This window comes from Vigna unguiculata, chromosome 6, assembly GCF_037176805.1.
Source record: "Vigna unguiculata cultivar grain cowpea cultivar isolate G323 ecotype 2 chromosome 6, ASM3717680v1, whole genome shotgun sequence".
Taxonomy (NCBI): domain Eukaryota; kingdom Viridiplantae; phylum Streptophyta; class Magnoliopsida; order Fabales; family Fabaceae; genus Vigna; species Vigna unguiculata.
This window is the reverse complement of record NC_140797.1, coordinates 27,503,254-27,521,048: the sequence shown is the minus strand read 5'-3', so window position 1 is coordinate 27,521,048 and position 17,795 is coordinate 27,503,254. Positions and strand designations below refer to the sequence as shown.

General features: G+C 35.2%; 1 long non-coding RNA gene and 2 other non-coding genes across 4 annotated transcripts; 2 read left to right on the top strand and 1 right to left on the bottom strand.

Annotated features, from left to right (window-relative positions):
- Nucleotides 1-1,967: 1,967 nt before the first annotated feature.
- Nucleotides 1,968-3,635, top strand: LOC114187679 (uncharacterized). 2 transcript variants are annotated; one of them, XR_014995462.1, is made up of 4 exons: nucleotides 1,968-2,160; nucleotides 2,332-2,523; nucleotides 2,677-2,881; nucleotides 3,176-3,635. It is a non-coding gene; the product is annotated as an uncharacterized LOC114187679 (long non-coding RNA). The 2 variants fall into 2 exon arrangements; XR_003605318.2 differs by having other exon boundaries at nucleotides 2,332-2,881.
- Nucleotides 3,636-4,495: 860 nt separating this feature from the next.
- LOC114189349 (U1 spliceosomal RNA) lies at nucleotides 4,496-4,655 on the bottom strand. The gene has a single exon (XR_003605652.2). It is a non-coding gene; the product is annotated as a U1 spliceosomal RNA (small nuclear RNA).
- Nucleotides 4,656-14,973: 10,318 nt separating this feature from the next.
- On the top strand, nucleotides 14,974-15,053 carry TRNAL-UAG (transfer RNA leucine (anticodon UAG)). Its single transcript has one exon. It is a non-coding gene; the product is annotated as a tRNA-Leu (tRNA).
- Nucleotides 15,054-17,795: the final 2,742 nt, after the last annotated feature.

The following is a 17,795-nucleotide window of genomic DNA, read 5'->3' as shown; positions in this document are numbered from 1 at the left end:
TTATGTGTTGATTTCATTTATGCTGATGTGGATTTGCTCGAATTGCATTCAATTGATAGACCTAGCCAAATTACTCATCATATGACATTGATTGGACTATAGTAGCAACAATAACAACTAGTGCATCAACTAAAAACCAATTTTGCATATTGCATTGACCATAAAGCACTTTAATTACATGATTCCCAATGTGTATGCATTTGTTGTGAACTGTTTTGAGTTGATAGCATAAAAAATGCTTGGGAAACATCTTACTTTATGCTTTAATACTGATTCCAGAACATTTAATTGGTTATGATTCCCTGTACTACATTGAATCCACAATATTTGTGCAAATTAATTGACTGATTTTATTATCAACATGTTGATTCTATAAATACATGCAAAAACATTATGCATTTGCACTCATATCTGCTAGTAAGAGCCAAACCTAGATTTACCATGTCTCGTAGACAAAAAACAACCCCGTCAAATGAAGAAAACTCCATCCTACCTACTCTATCCTTTCCCGTTGCCTTGAATCATGGAAGGCTTGAAGTTTGGTTCGAAGGGCATGAAGATAGGATCCAAACCTTCTTGATTAAGATCACTAGGAAGCACATGATCATTCCTAAGGTGTTGTGTCTATCATGGTTGAGGGCAAAGAACTTTGGGACTATAGAACAACACTTCAAGTCTAAAATATTTAAGGCTTTTGTTGAACTTTTGGGCTAGATCTATCTGGACTTGGCGAAGGTCTTCTATGCCAACCCCAAGTTCAGCAATGGCATCCTCAAATCAAGGGTTAAAGGTGTTGACGTGCAGATCACTAGGAAAACATGGAAAGATGTTGCTTGCCTAAGGCAAATGGGTGTGCAAATTCACAAGGGTGAAATAACTATTATGGATGAATTCAATAAAGTCCAATATTTCAACTAATGTGTGCGAAATCAAAGTGATCAAACTCACAATTTTCATGTGGGAAGGGTTTGTTTGGAGGAAAGGTTGCTAGCCATGGTGTTGACTAAAATTATCATGCCTAGGGGGAGCAATCATTCAACCTTGAATGAAGGTGACTTGGTGGTGATGTATTGCATCCAAAATGGTGTGGTGGTTGATTGGATATACACCATCTATGGTCACATGTTTAAAGCAAAGAGACTCACTGATTTCAAGCTACCATATGTGGTTCTCATCTCCAAGTTCATTGAGCATTTTGGTGTTGATGTGGAAGGAAAGATTGAGGAGTCCATGGCCTGTTGAATCATGTTTCCACAATCAATATGCACAAGATGGGTTTCACAAAAATATGTAACACATGGCTGGTTGAAGGAGAAGAAGCTGCAAACATTGAAGTTGGAGCTAATGATCATGAGGCTGAAACTGGTGGAGCAAACCTAGGAGAAGATGATGTCTCTGATCCACAATCCATGGCCATTGAGATCTATCAACCTCCTAAGAATACTAGACCTGTATATTCCCAGTTTGAGAGGATGGTTCTAAACAAACTTCAAGACTTGAACATGTCACCAAATGCTCACCATGCATAGGTTAAAAATTATATTTGAAGGAGTTGATAGACAAAGATTATGGTAACTAATTTATATAAAAATTCAATTTAATTTATTTCAGTTTTTACTTTTTATCATTATTTATCTAAAAAGTTTTAACTCAATGAATAAACGATATTGCCGAGTGATTTGCTAAATAGTTGAATTTTGTGGTGAAGTGCATTTATTTATGGAATACTAGTAAAATTCTAACTAAAAGGATTATAACTTTAGAAATTTAATTACGAACTTTGAAAGTTTATTGACTTGTTTAAAACTTCTAAGTAGCTTTAGCATTAATGTGTTACAAATATAGATTGGTTGGAAGTATGCATGATAGTGTGATGAGAGAATAACGGGAAAAGTTTCGTTTTTGGATTGAATGGTGAGGTTGCCATGCTTAGAGGTTTTGGATTTAAGCTTGTTGAGATACGATTCTCATATTTCCACGTGCTGTGCATATCCTTTGTCAGACAGTGTTGATCAAATTGATGCACAAAGGGTGCTAGGATATGTTCTTTTCATGGATGGGAAAAAAACTAAGCTGCCTTATCCTTTGGAGAAGTTTCATGCTGAAGTGGTTGGCAGGAGCTTCCATGATGGACGTTTTATACAGATGATGAGAGAAAAGGTTGTTGCTCTGCAATTGTAGTCCTTAATATATTTTGATTGTTAATTTAATTATTAAAATTATTTACAAGGCAAGAAAATAAGCCTAAAAAATTACTAATTTTTAATTGAAATTATTGTTTGCAGTGTTCTTTTTTGCCTGATAATATTGTCTGGTTTGTTTACTGTTCAGTGTACGAATGGAGCAGGGCACTGTGACATCTCTTCTTGAACAGGATAACAAAACTGTTGTAGGGGCCCTGTACAGAACTAAAGGTGGTGAACAACTTAAAGCATATGCTCCCCTCACAGTTATTTGCGATGGTTGTTTCTCAAATCTGCGTCGGTCTCTTTGCCACCCCAAGGTTAAAATGTCTTCTAAATAGTTGAGTGACAATACTTTCCTTTTAGTGACACCATATATCGTGCTTATGATCAATTCAGACACAGTTTGTAGATGTTATGAAATCTGGAGGATTTGATTCATCAGTTTTGCACAAGTTTTGGCTCCCCTAATATGTTATTAGCCACTTGCCAGGTTGAAGTACCCTCCTCTTTCGTGGGTTTAGTTCTGGAGAATTGTCAACTCCCATGGGCATGTTATTCAAGTTGATCCTTCCCCTATCTTATTTTATCGTATCAGCAGCACTGAGGTTCGCTGCTTAGTTGATATACCAAGTCCAAAAGTCCCTCTTATTTGGAGCGGAATGGCCAATTATCTGAAGACTACAGTTGCTTCCCAGGTATCTGTTATGATACTGCATGTGCTTGACATGTGTGTAGTCCAGCTGTGATTTATCAATCATTACTTGTAGTATACAAGTAGCCAATTTTACTTGTTTCAAAGAAGCAAAAAAGTTTATTCCTACTTTATCTTCTTTGTATCTAGTGTAATTTACAGATTCCACCTGAGCTTCAGGATGCTTTCCTATCTGAAATTGATAAAGTTTATTCCATATTTACAGAATGGGGGTTTCTTCTGCAGTGTCCATAATCATTATCTTAGTACTGTATGTTAACAGTGATATATCTTTCAGTGTGCGTTTGGCATAATATTTCCAATCATCAAGGCTGAAGGAATAAGACAAATGTTTTTCCCCACATCCATAGCAGCTTTTTATAGAGCTCCTCCTCACAGGTGATGCATTGAGGATTAAGTAATACTCACACTCCTCTCTCTACTATGCATTTTCAACTTCAAATTAAGAGGAATTTTGATGGAGGCAAAGACATTTGTTATGCCACTTGGATGAGGAGTTTCGATGGGTTGTAGCATTTAATTCATCAATCCGCTTGGTTGTCATTGTACCAAAAGAAACAGAGGCATTGCCTTCAACCTGAAAATTGTGAGCATGTACCATAAATTCTATTATATTTTCCTTGAACCAAAGAAGGATACATACATTCTGGTTCTTAACTCAGAATTAGACAGAATCATTGCGTACTTGTAACCAAAAGGAAACAATACATACGTTGAAGAATAGTGTGGAAAGAAAATTATATTACTTGTGGTACATTCATATGCCTGTGCAATTGTACACTTTGGTGACCATTAAACTATTAAACAAAATCAATTCAAAAGTAAAATTTCTTTTTTCATTTTTTGCAATCGAAAGTAAAATGAGTTTTTTATAAAATGTTTGAGCATTAAAAGTAAACCAGTTATAAGAAAGTAACCATTAAGCAAAACATTAGTTCTTTTAATGTGTATTACTATTAATCTTATATATTTTCATTTTTCTAGTATCAATTTGAGTACTTACGTGTTGTCCCAAAACAAAACATAAACTAGAGTGGCCTCAACGGTTTAGATATCGAAACATAAACTAGAATAGCTTCTCCCTAAAATACTTGTCTGGCATAAATATTTTTCGTTGTAGAAAGATTTTGCACTACTTCTTAATATCCATTCTGATTGTAAGGTTTAATGTTTTTGGATTTTAATAATTGAACAAAATTTACATAATAAAATATAGAAACTATAAAAAAATAAAAAATAATAACTCAATGAGAATACTATAATAAATTAACCTTCAACCTTTAATATGAAGAGTTAAATTGGATAATCAGATAGGTACTATTAAATGACATAATTGGTGACTACATAAACATAAGAATCCCACTTAAAAGAGCATATAAGCAACCAAAAACAAAATAGGAAACAACATACACAGGTTGAACCAACACAAACGAAGATTTATACTGAACCAACACAAACATAGATTTATGCTAAAACAGAGAAGAACTTAAAGACCGTGGGAAAACGTGAACTACACAAACAACACAACACTTAAGATTATAGATAAACCTGAATAAACCTAAATTTCACAAACAAAACAAAACTTATGAACGAAATGTTGGGGTCGCGCGAACGCAGACCCCCTCTGCCACAAATTATGATGTAGGTTCTGCCACTTGGACATACCTTAGAATAGCACCCTTCCCAAGTGCAATGGAAGTCACTATCCTAGACCATGGGCCTTCTTGATCACCCATTGATCCCGTCCAGGTAAGTATGTCGCATAACCATTCACACTTTTCTTTTGTACCACAAGCTCCACACTTCTTACTACTCTTTCGGTGATGTGGGACTCAAATATCTTTGAAAACAAACCTCTCATTATTAACTTAATCACCTCTGCCACCAAATACATTTAACATACCTTACTTCCTGGTCAGGATAATAAACTATTTGAAAATACCAACTTGTAACAACAAAATATAGAGAAAATTAACCTTGCACTTGTACCATAGAATGATTAAATGATTCTTCATTTATGATACATCAGCTACAAAGTGCAATCTTATCGTGTGATTACAAACTTAAATATTTCAAAGAGAAATTACTAAATTTGTTGTAAAAGAATTAGTTACTTAACATGGCACTCTATGAAATGAGAATTTGAAACCAACATAGACAACAAACAAAGTGCATGTCTTTCTTCTTTTTCCTACTTTTGAAGGTTAATTTTTTAATTAAATTCATAATAACAATTTCAAATTTGATTAAAAAAAAGATTTTCATGTGCTACATGAGATAAAGAAAACATTTTTTCCACATTAAATGCAATCATTATGTATAAACTAGACTAATTTTGAAGAATAAGAACTATTTCAAAGCTAAAAGCTAAATAATGAAAACACATAAATATAAAACTTTTAAATCTTCATAACTTGTGGATTTCAACTCATGATTTGACATTTTGTTGCAAAACTTATAAGTGTCCTATATAAAATTTTTGGTATTTCACCAATCAAACCAAAGAGAACATGTACCGAGTATAACATATAGACACAAGAGCAAAAGGCTAAATAAACAATAAGAGAATAATATATCTATTGTAGATAATATAATGTGGGATTTTACACACTTATATACTCTCCACTTGTACCAACTTAACCATTTTCATATACATATGTTACTTTGCACGAGTATAAAGCTCCTTCGATTTTTATAAAGAATTACAATTACAACCAAAATACATCAAGAAATTGTTATTGCCAAAAAAGTAATGAATGCTGAGTTGGTGAGAAATAACAAGTGAATACTACGTTATTCATAAGATGTAGGAGGACACAAGGTTATAGAATTACACACTTGTATACTCTCCACCTGTACTAAGTTGACCATTTTCTTATACATATGTTACTTTGCACGAGTACAAAGCTCCTTTGATTTTTATAAATAATTACAATTACACCAAAATACATCAAGAAATTGTTATTGCTAAAAAAATAATGAATGTTGAGTTGGTGAGAAATAACAAGTGAATACTACATTATTCATAAGATGTAGGAGGAAACAAGGTATTTTGATGCTTTGTACTCTGCCATGGATAAATATTCTTAACAAGGGTAAGGGAAAAAACCGCATTTTCTTTTTCTTTTCTAACCACTTATTTCACATCAATTTATTTTATTTTAGACTGATGTCACAACAATAGATTTAGGTTTGTTCTAAGATGGTCCCTTTTAATTAAACTTGCAAAATTAATTTAGTTGTTAAAATATGTTTTTTCCAAAAATCAAACAAACAATTTTTATACATTTTATTAAAAAAAAATTTACGTGGATCTGACAAGGATTGAATTTGCTCCAACTTAGTCTTGTTCACATTAAGAAATAAGAGTTATGTAGTTCTTTATTAAAAAACAACTATTTTGTGGTTGTTGATATTTTTAAAATTTGAAGTCTTTTCTACTTTTTGAAATTTTAATATTTTTTTTATAATTCGCATTGTAATACCCTTTTCGAGTTGTCACGTGTAAATTTTTTTCTCCTTTCAAACCAACGAAAATACTTGTCCAAGTTCATTCAAATAAAACCTCACAAATACCAAAAACATCTATAAAGGTTACTGTTACAATTCTTTTAAACCACAAAAATAAAAGGAAAATTCAACATAAAAGAAATCCATTTTTTTTCAAAAGCTTTCAAAAACTCCCAAAGTTCTCCTGAGCACGTCTCCTCACACCTATGCATCTGCACCAACATCTATGACAACATTTGCTCCCGTATAACACTCACATTATACGATCATCGCACAAACACAACAATACAATGTAACTCACCTCATGATCACAAACGTTTTACATAAATTTAACCAAGTCATATTACCACCAAGTAATATCAATCAAATCATAATACCACCAAGTAATATTAATCTAGTATGTCATTCTCTTATATTTATCCACTATCACAATGGTCAAACGAAAGAACAACATGTTAAAAATCAAATGTCGCAATTTTAGCTCAATCAAATGGTTAACGAACCGAAAAACTCAATTTTACCAAAATTGTGCAGACTAGAAAAATACACACTTGCCAGAATATGGAAAACAACATTTTGGCATATTAAAATGAACATGTTTCAATACAACCAAGTCTCTAGAATACACAACAAAAAATTTGATCATCCCACCATCAAATTAATTGAGCATAGAATCATTCCCATATTCAAAAGTTTTAATTCTATGTGCTTATTCATTAAAATTGATACAGCCTTCAAAGTTCAAATAATAATGAGAAAAAAAAATACACTGCACATGTAATCCTCTTAACATTAGAATCACTTACCTCATATTCACTTAATGAGCATTCTCCTATTAAATCAAAATTATACTCAGCACTTAATATTAACAGTTTAGCACGTAATTATTTAACCTAAACAACAAAACTATATAAAAAAAACAACCCGAAAAGCAACCCGAAACCACTTCTTATACCCTTATAACATCATCTCATTGATCATATAAAAAAACATCAACAATTAACATATAGTCACAATTTAGTACCTAAAAATATATTTCCATTAGATATTCCACTCACAATTATTAACTCCAAACCCAAACTGACCATTAATCCAAAAACTCAAAATTTAATCTTGCATTATAATTTCTTGTATTTATCATGAATAGAAAAATTGAAAAATCCATAGAACCAATGTCACAACCATTGAGCATCCCTTGAGAATTGTTATCCAATAATACAACTCATCATTCACTAAAATTCCATTTCACAATCCCATTATCATTATTTTTCCCAAAACCCAACAATGCAAAACCACGTAACAAAATTTCCTTCCATTACACCTAACAATAGTCCCCAAAAAACGTGTTCATCACCACCACTTTAGAATATCAACATTTTGATCATCCAATAAGAGCAACAATAGAAAAGATACATTGCATCCACTGTAACATCTTGGTCGGATATACATTGCATCCACTGTAACATCTCAGTCGGATATACTAATTTAACTAATTAAAATAGGAAATAAGTATAAAATCACATTTACGATAATTCATTTTCCCAAAACGCAGGAAAGTTTAAAACATTTATTATACCGCAATAAACCAAAATCCACAAACTATAATTGTTGATTACAAATTCTGAGTCTGGTAAGCTAAAGGTTTACAAAAGTTTAAAATCCATAAAACAAGAAAACATCATAAAGGCTTTTCCCTAAGCTAGCCCCTCTCTGAATCTATGCTTCACCAGCAACACCAGCAACATCATCTGGTCCCGTGTAACACATTACACGATCATCGTCAAACACAAGCAAATAGGATGAGCTTAACAGAACAAAAGTACACTACACAATATAATAAATAATCATTCACTATTCCAAATACATCTAATACTCTCAAGTCTCACCACATAATACATCATTCCCTCAAAACCAACCAGTTTCCTTTCCTACGCCCCAACACCTCTTAGAAGAGAATTTCTCTCCTTACGCACCAACGCCTCGTGGAAAAACAAACAACAACCCTTACATGTTCACTAAAACTCGGTAAAAGCATTACTTTACTTAGGACTTACAAGCAACCACCTTTGCCTGCTCACCAAAACCCCGACAAGAGCACAACCCTTACATGTTCACATAAAAACCGAGCAATAGCACAACCCTTACCTGTTCACACTAAAACCCAGTAAGAGCTTTGCTTTTCCTAAGACTCACAAGCCACAATCCTTAATCCTTGACTTCAAAAACTTCTCCTAGATGCATCTTGATTCTACACCCTTTGATGATTATATTGATCGATCTTTGCTGCCACGAGTGTCTACTCACCCCTCCAACTAAAAACAACCACCTAATAGTCCACACGGAGGAATAAATTTGCCACGACCACGATTCGCGACACAAAGTGGAGTTCCCCAATACTAACCACAATCTGTATTTTTCCCATGACTACCAACTCGTCAGCTAACACTGAGGAGGGCAATCTTCTGGAACCCATCCTTACGAGCTATAATCTCGCACACTCCATTGGACTTCTAAAACTACCAGGCTACAACCTCGAGTGGCCACGTGTTACTCCAATACAAGTTGCACTCGTAACTGGGCCCCCAACAAAGCATCGTATTATGACCTCCATCTAAAGCTGTGTAGAATCCTCCTCACGATCCAACTCTCCACCCAAAACCATTTGGTGCATCACTCGCGTCGCTAGGCAAAAATTGGTCCTAGACCGCCCAGTGTTGTGTTTCTCCCAAACCTTACATGCGCCCACTATCGCCTAGCGGCTTACCCTGTGCCGCCAGGTGCCACACCAATATCGTCAATGCTACTGGTTCTTGGCACTCTAGAACAGGTTCTGATGAACCTACTCACCTCACACGCAATCCAGAACACCAACAACATGTTGATACATATACCAAAACTCAACGCACATTCCACAAGTCACAAGAATCAAGCAGATATATTTTTACATAAGGACTCATGCATTTATATCCTACCAATACTTGGTTTAATACGAATCATTCATGTTGTAAGGAACTAAAAATCTAAACCCAATATGAACCCAATTGATAACATAGTCATCAAGCGATCAAATTAATACTACTTATCTATAACAACTTTAGTATTGTTAAGAAAGTAGTCAACAAAATAAAAAGGGTAAAGTAACCCAAAGTCATCTTAAACTCCATTCAAACTCCATTCAACCAGATCATGCCATGTGGCAATCCTCACCTTTCAAATCTGTCCAACAACATGATGACACGTGTCATGATACTCCACTCACTAAATTGATCAATCAGAGAATGCCACTTCATCACCCTCTCTTCTCCACACAACCATAAACCCTAGCCTCCACCTTCACCATGTGTTTTGCTGCCACTGCACTCAATGTCATCAACCATTACCGACGTTGGTCACTTTGGAAGCACTATCACCACCATGAGACTTCCATCATAAACAAACCACAATAGATCTGAAAATGTGAACCAAACATCATACCACGCCTGCATCCGAATGCGAAACAACATGCATCAGATTGGCCAAGAAACATCTTCCCATTTTTTGTCGAAGCCAATGCGAGCCAGTGTGACGCACACCGTTGGCCACCATAAACACCACCTGCACGGAAAGCACAGCATCTCCACACCATTCTTGCAACCTTACGGACCAACAATCACCATTGTTGCAGCAACACCTCCACGCATCTGTATTTCGAACCTCCCCCTCCGCGTTCACGACACACCAGGTAGGTCGCAAGAACAGCAATTGCAGCAGCGGATGCATTATCTTTTCCATTGCAACAACCATGGATGCAGTTTCGTGAAACACCAGTTCAACACTCCAAAACGCAGATCCAATTTAAGAAACAACCACCAATATAACCGCCGTCGACCTCCATTGATGAACCTTCAGCAGTAACCACAACTCACAAAATTGCCTCTGCAGAAATTTCAACAGTCCGTGAGCCGGCCACCATCGAATCTGCAACAACAAGCAACACTACTCTCTACTCTACCATCGCCACCATGCATACCTTCGTCAGAGCAAAAAACGTGAAACCGGCACGAGCGCCTATACCAGGACGCGGAGACGAGATTGACACAGGGAAATCTTGCTGCAACAATTTGTGCAGTCCAAATTAGATATGGAAAACGTGAACCAAGCTTCACGCATCTGCACCAGCATTTCTGCATCGTTCCTCCAGTGCCTCCATGCATGAACAACAACAGCAATAATTCATGTTGCAGTAGAAACCCTAAGAGAGGAGAGAGAAAGCTTCATTTGAGGGAAAGAGAGGAATGCCACGTGTCAGCTTCTCAATGGACAGTCAAAGAGTCAAATCTGGTCAAACAGTCAACTATGGACAAATTCTGGTCAAAGTTCATCAAATAAGAGGGGTTTAACTGCAAATGTTGATATTTTTGGATGTCTCAGCAAATTTGAACTATCAAATCTCAAAATGGCTAACTTGGAAAATTAATACAAATATTAGTTGGTGATAATTTATCATATATATTTAAGCAATTAATTTATTTAATTATATTATATATTGATATTATCAACCAACTATATTTGTCAAATAATCTATATCTCTCCAAATATCTTTGAATATTTATCTTTATCTTTATTTAAAAAGATATTTGAGAGATTTTAGCAACAGAATAGCTCAGTCCAAGTCCTATATAAAGAGACCAAGGGGGAAGCAGAGAAAAAAAGCTCTGGACTTCGGAGTTTAGGAACCCTTAGGGGGGGCCTAATTTCGTTTCCTTTCTATTTTTTTCTCTCTATTCTTCTTCTATTTTTATTTTACTTTTGCATTCCATGGAAGGCTAAACTTCTTGGGTTGATTCCATTGTAATTTCTTAATTGGATTTTGAGGTTAGATCAATTAATTTGTTTGTTCTTTTGATTCTTGTTGAGATTTATTTTCATCTATGTCTTTTGGTTCTTAATTTAGTAAAAGTAATGATTTTTCTATTGTAGCAAGTTAGCACAGTGTTAAAATTAATCAAGAAGTTACTTTGGTTAATTAGCATTTTACTAGATATAAGAGGTAAAAGAATGGACATGATTAGGATTAGTAATATTTAATTGGGAAGTTACTTTGGTTAAATTTACTAAGATTAATCTACAAAGTTCTTGCTTTTGATTGAGAAGTTACTTTGGTTGAAAGTAAGGACGCCAACAAATTAATTGAGAAGTTACATTGATTAATTTGAAGTTTTCAACAAGAAATCAATAATAATAATCTTTAGGAAACCAATGATGAATTCTATTTTGAAAAAGAAGTGGAATCGACTTATTTTTCTTTACTATTATTTTTATCTTATTTTATCTTTTTATCTTTATCTCTCATATTTTTATTATTTTATTTGACTAACTCTTTTGTATAGTTTTATAAGAACATATTTGTTAAAAATTAATTTCGTGTTCATTGGGAGACAACTTAGGGTTACTTTACCCTTTATATTTTGTTGACTACTTTCTTAATAATACTGATGTTGTTATAGATAAGTAGTATTAATTTGATCACTCAACGACTGCGTTATCAGTTGGGTGCATATTGGGTTCAGATTTTTAGTTCCTTACAACATGAATGGTTCGTATTAAACCAAGTATTAGCAGGATATAAATGTATGAATCCTTGTGCAAAAATATATGTGCTTGATTCTTATGACTTGTGGAATGTGCATGGAGTTTTGGTATATGTATCAACATGTTATTGCTATTCTAGATTGCGTGTGAGGTGAGTAGGTTCATTAGAACCTGTTATGGAGTGCCAAGAACTAGTAGCATTGACGTTATTAGTGTGGCACCTGGCGGCACAGGGTAAGCTGCTAAGAAATTGTTGGTGCAGCTAAGCTTCTGAAGAAACACAACGCCAAGCGGTCTAGGACCAATTTTCGCCTAGCGACGCGAGTGATGCGCTAGGCGGTTTTGGTTGGAGAGTTGGATCACGAGGAGGATTCTACGCATCTTTAGATGGAGGTCTTGATGTGATGCTTTGTTGGGGTCCCAGTTACTAGTGCACCTTGTATTGGGGTAACACATGGCCACTTGAGGTTGTAGCTTGGTGGTTTTGGAAGTCCAATGGAGTGTGCAAGGTCGTGGCTCGTACGGATGGGTTCCAGAAGATGGTCCTCCTCAATGTTAGCTGCAAGTTGGTAGTCATGGGACAAATACAGATTGCGTTTCGTGTCGCGTATCATGGTCATGGCAAATTTATTCCCACGTGTGGACTATTAGGCGGTGATTTGTAGTCGGAGGGGCGAGTAGACACTCGTGGCAGCAAAGATCGATAAATGTAATCTTCAAAGGGTATAGAATCAAGATGCGTCTAGGGGAAGTTTTTGAAGTCGAGAATTAAGGATTGTGGCTTGTGAGTCTTAGGAAAAGCAACGCTCTTACCGGTTTTGGTGTGAATAGGTAAGGGTTGTGCTCTTGCCGGGTTTTGGTGAGCAGACAAGGGCGGTTGCTTGTAAGTCCTAAAGGAAAGTAATGCTCTTACCGGGTTTTGGTGAACAGGTAAGGGTTGTTGCTTGTTTTTCCACGACACGTTGGTGCGCAAGGGGAGAAATTCTCTTCCAAGAGGTGATGGGGCGTAGGAAAGGAAACTGGTTGGTTATGAGGGAATGGTGTATTATGTGGTGAGACTTAGGAGTATTAGATGTATTTGGAATAGTGAATGATTATTTATTATATTGTGTAGTGTACTTTTATTCTATTAAGTTCACCCTGTCTGCTTGTGTTTGGTGATGATCGTGTAATGTGTTACATGGGAGCAGATGATGTTACAGGTGTTGCTAGTGAAACATAGATTCAGAGAAGGGCTAGCTTGGGGAAAAGCCTTTATGATGTTTTCTTGTTTTATGGATTTTAAACATTTTGTAAACCTTTATCTTACCAGACTCAGAATTTGTAATTAACAATTATAGTTTGTGGATTTTGGTTTATTGCGGTATAATAAATGTTTTAAAATTTCCCGTGTTTTGGGAAAATGAATTATCATAAATGCAATTTTATACTTATTTCCTACTTTAAGTATTTAAATTAGTATATCTGACTGGGATGTTAGAGTGGATGCAATGTATGTTTTTTATTGTTGCTCTTATGGATGAACACGTTTTTTGGGGACTATTGTTGGGTGTAATGGAAGGAAATTTGGTTATGTGGTTTTGCACTGTTGGGTTTTGGGAAAATAATGATAATGCGATTGTGAAATGGAATTTTAGTGAATGATGAGTTGTATTATTGGATAACGATTCTCAAGGGACGCTCAATGGTTGTGACGTTGGTTCTATGGATTTTGCAATTTTTTTATTCATGATAAATACAGGAAATTATAATGCAAGATTAAATTTTGAGTTTTTGGATTAATTGTTAGTTTGGGTTTGGAGTTAATAATTGTGAGTGGAATATCCAATGGAAATATATTTTTAGGTACTAAATTGTGACTATATGTTAATTGTTGATGTTTTTTATATATGATCAATGGAATGATGTTATAAGGGTATAAGAAGTGGTTTCGGGTTACTATTCTCTATGGAAAAATTATATTTTTGTTGTTTCGGTTAAACAATTACATGTTGAATTGTTAATATTAAGTGGTGAGTATAATTTTGATTAATAGGAGAATGCTCATTAAGTGAATATAAGGTAAGTGAGTCGAATGTTAAGAGGATTACAGGTGCAATGTATTTTTTTTCTCATTATTATTTGAACTATAAAGGTTGTATCAATTTTAATGAATAAGCACATAGAATTGGAACTTTTGAATATGGGAAGTTTATGGTCAATTAATTTGATGGTGGGATGATCAAAATTTTTGTTGTGTATTCTAGAGACTTGGTTGTATTGAAACATGTTCATTTTAATATGCTAAAACATTGTTTTCTGTATTCTGGTGAGTGTGTATTTTTCTAGTCTACATAGTTTCGGTAAAATTGAGTTTTTTTGTTCGTTAACCATAAAATAATTCTTTTTTAATAAAGAACTATATAACTCTTATTTCTTATTGTGAACAAGACTAAGTTGGAGCAAATTCAATCCTTGTCAGATCCACATCAATATAAAAATATAAAAATTATTTGTTTGATTGTTGGAGAAAAAAATATTTTAACAACTAAATTAATTTTGCAAGTTTAATTAAAAGGGACCATCTTAGAACAAACCTATATCTATTGTCGGATACCACTTTTTATGTAGTTTTTTCATAGTCTTTCTTGATAAATTATGGTGACAACTCCATTCTTGTTTCCAAAAGATGTATTTCTCAGTGTCTTGTTGTGAACACGATGACAACACACGGGAGTTATGTTTGACTAAACACAACTTCAATTTGAGGAGTCATAAGTCATGCCACGCAAGTAGGACTCAGTCATGTACATAATTTTTTTCAAAACTTGCCAATTTGGATAATATCTCAATTAAATTGCACCATTGCGACAAACCTGTCCCATTTAATATCATGTGATCTAATTTATTCATAATCTCTTTATTTTCTTCCTTAATAAAGTAAGTGCAAATTATTTTGTTATGTTTAAAAGTAAATAAAATATAAATTTACAAGCCCAATTGTCAATATCAAAGGACAGTTTGGCCGAGTGGTCTAAGGCGCTAGATTTAGGCTCTAGTTCGAAAGGGCGTGGGTTCAAATCCCACAGTTGTCATGTTTTACTTTTCAGATTATTTATTCCTTCACCCTTGATTACCTTATATGGACAAACAACACCTTTGTTATATACCTTCTTATTAATTAGTTTTTACACCTCACTGAAGTTCCATGAGTACGAAATGATTTTCCAAAAAATTCCATTTTTTTTGACATGATTTTCAAAATGCGCAAAACTAACATCAGTCTAAAATAAATTGATGTGAAATAATTAATGTAAAAGAAAATGTATTTTTTTCCCTTATCTTTGTTAAGAATATTTATCCTTGGCAGAGTTTTTCATGAATAAGGATAATGCATGCATTTGACAAATCCAACAAAAATAATAATGTATACAACACATTGGAGACAACCCACAGGACTAGCATGAGAATGAATTCCACTTATTACTACATTAGTTTTAGTGTATCAAAATATTTTCCTAGGATCTAATTCATCTAAAGTTAGTAAAATGATATAAGCCATTTTAATCACTAATGAGAAATTTATGTATATGAATATGAATGTAGTATCAACTATTAACATTATTGATTTTACTCTCTAAGTTGAATGGATCATTTTAGAGGATCTAGATTCATTTTTCTACAAGTAGAAAGTAAGTAAAAGTTTTGAAGATACCACAATTCTTGTCACAAGAACTTTACGTCTATGAAACTAGTCACTACTAGTACCTTGGTTTTAGCCTCTCAAAAACCTATGATTTTCAAAAATATGTGAAACCATGCAAGCATCAAAATACCTTGTTATCTCCTACATCTTATGAATAATGTAGTATTCACTTGTTATTTCTCACCAACTCAGCATTCATTATTTTTTTGGCAATAACAATTTCTTGATGTATTTTGGTGTAATTGTAATTATTTATAAAAATCAAAGGAGCTTTGTACTTGTGCAAAGTAACATATGTATAAGAAAATGGTCAACTTAGTATAGGTGGAGAGTATACAAGTGTGTAATTATATAACCTTGTTTCCTCCTACATCTTATGAATAATGTAGTATTCACTTGTTATTTCTCACTAACTTAGCATTCATTATTTTTTAGGCAATAACAATTTCTTGATGTATTTTGGTTGTAATTGTAATTCTTTATAAAAATGGAAGGAGCTTTATACTCGTGCAAAGTAACATATGTATAAGAAAATGGTCAAGTTGGTACATGTGGAAAGTATACAAGTGTGTAAAGTCCCACATTGTTTAAGGTATATTAAGTAATGAAAATCAAGAGATATAAAAAAAGAAGTGTGTACGTAGGTCCAACATACTTACATGGACTAGGGTAGTCACTTTCATTGCACTCTTAAGGTATACTGCCTTAAGATCTTCTAAAATGGTAGATCCTACATCATAATTTGTGTTAGTGAAGTTTGCGAAGATCTTCTAAAATGGTAGATCCTACATCATAATTTGTGTTAGTGAAGTTTGCGATTTCGCAACTCTCTCATTGTAGCTCAACATTTTCTACAAAAGCAAAAGCAAGTAACATTACTATGCACTTTAATTTACATTATAATGTCTAGGGGTGGGCAAAAAATCTAATTTTCTTGATCCAATCCACTTTTGCTCCAATCCAATCCATTTATAATCCATTTTATTAAAAATTCAATCCATTTAAAATTCATTTAATGGATATGGATTTCAATCTAATCTACATTTTATATATTTTATGGATTGAATATCCATTTTATAAATCAAGATTTTTAAATATGGATAATCCAAAAAATTCAGTCCAAATTTTCAATTTAAATTTTTAGTTGGGTTAGACTAAAGGTTGAGATGCACTAGGCTAAATTCATACTCGGACGGGCCTTGCTCGACGACCTATACGAGTCGGGCAGGCTCGACGACCATAAGAGGTTGGGCGGGCCTAAAGATATGAACGAACTAGGCGGGCCCGACAAACCAAACGAGTTGATGACTCGAATGGGTCAGACGGGCCCGAAGAACCGAACAGGCTAGGCGGGTTCGATAACTTGAACAGGCCCGGCGTGCCCAATGACCTGAACGGCCCTGGCGGCCCCAATGACCCGGACGGGCCCGATAACCCGGATGGGCCCGATGATCTAGACGAACCTGACGACTCAGACGACCCAAACGGGCCCGATGACACAGACATGCCTGACATCCCGGACAGGCCCGATGACCCAGAGGAGCCTTACGACCCAGATGGGCACGACGACAAGAATGGGTTAGACGACCCAGATGGCCCAAAGATCCGGACAGACCTGACAACTCGGACGACCCAGACGGGCCTGACAACCCAAACGAGCCCGACGACCTAGACGAGTAGGACGACCCGGAAGGTCCTGATGACCTACACTGGCCTTACAACTCGGATGGCACGATGACAAGAACGGGCCCGACGACCCAGACGGGCCCTACGACCCGGAAGAGCTCGACGTCCTAGACGGATCGTATGACCCAGACAGTCCCAACGTCCCATTAATGTCGTCGGGCCCGTTCTTGTCGTCGGGTCTGTCCAGGTCGTAAGGCCCGTGTAGGTCGTCGGGCTCGTCCGGGTCGTCGGGCCCGTTCGGGTCGTCGAGCCTGTTCGGGTCGTTGGGCCCGTCTGGGTCGTCCGGATTGTCGTGCCCGTTTGGGTCGTGCTCGTTCGGGTCGTCGGGCCAAATTGACACCTCTATGGCCTTAATGACACAAGTTTTAAAAAATTCAATTTAAATTTCCTTTATAAAATATGGATTCTTGATTTTAAACTTAATCCAGATATTTGGATTGGATTT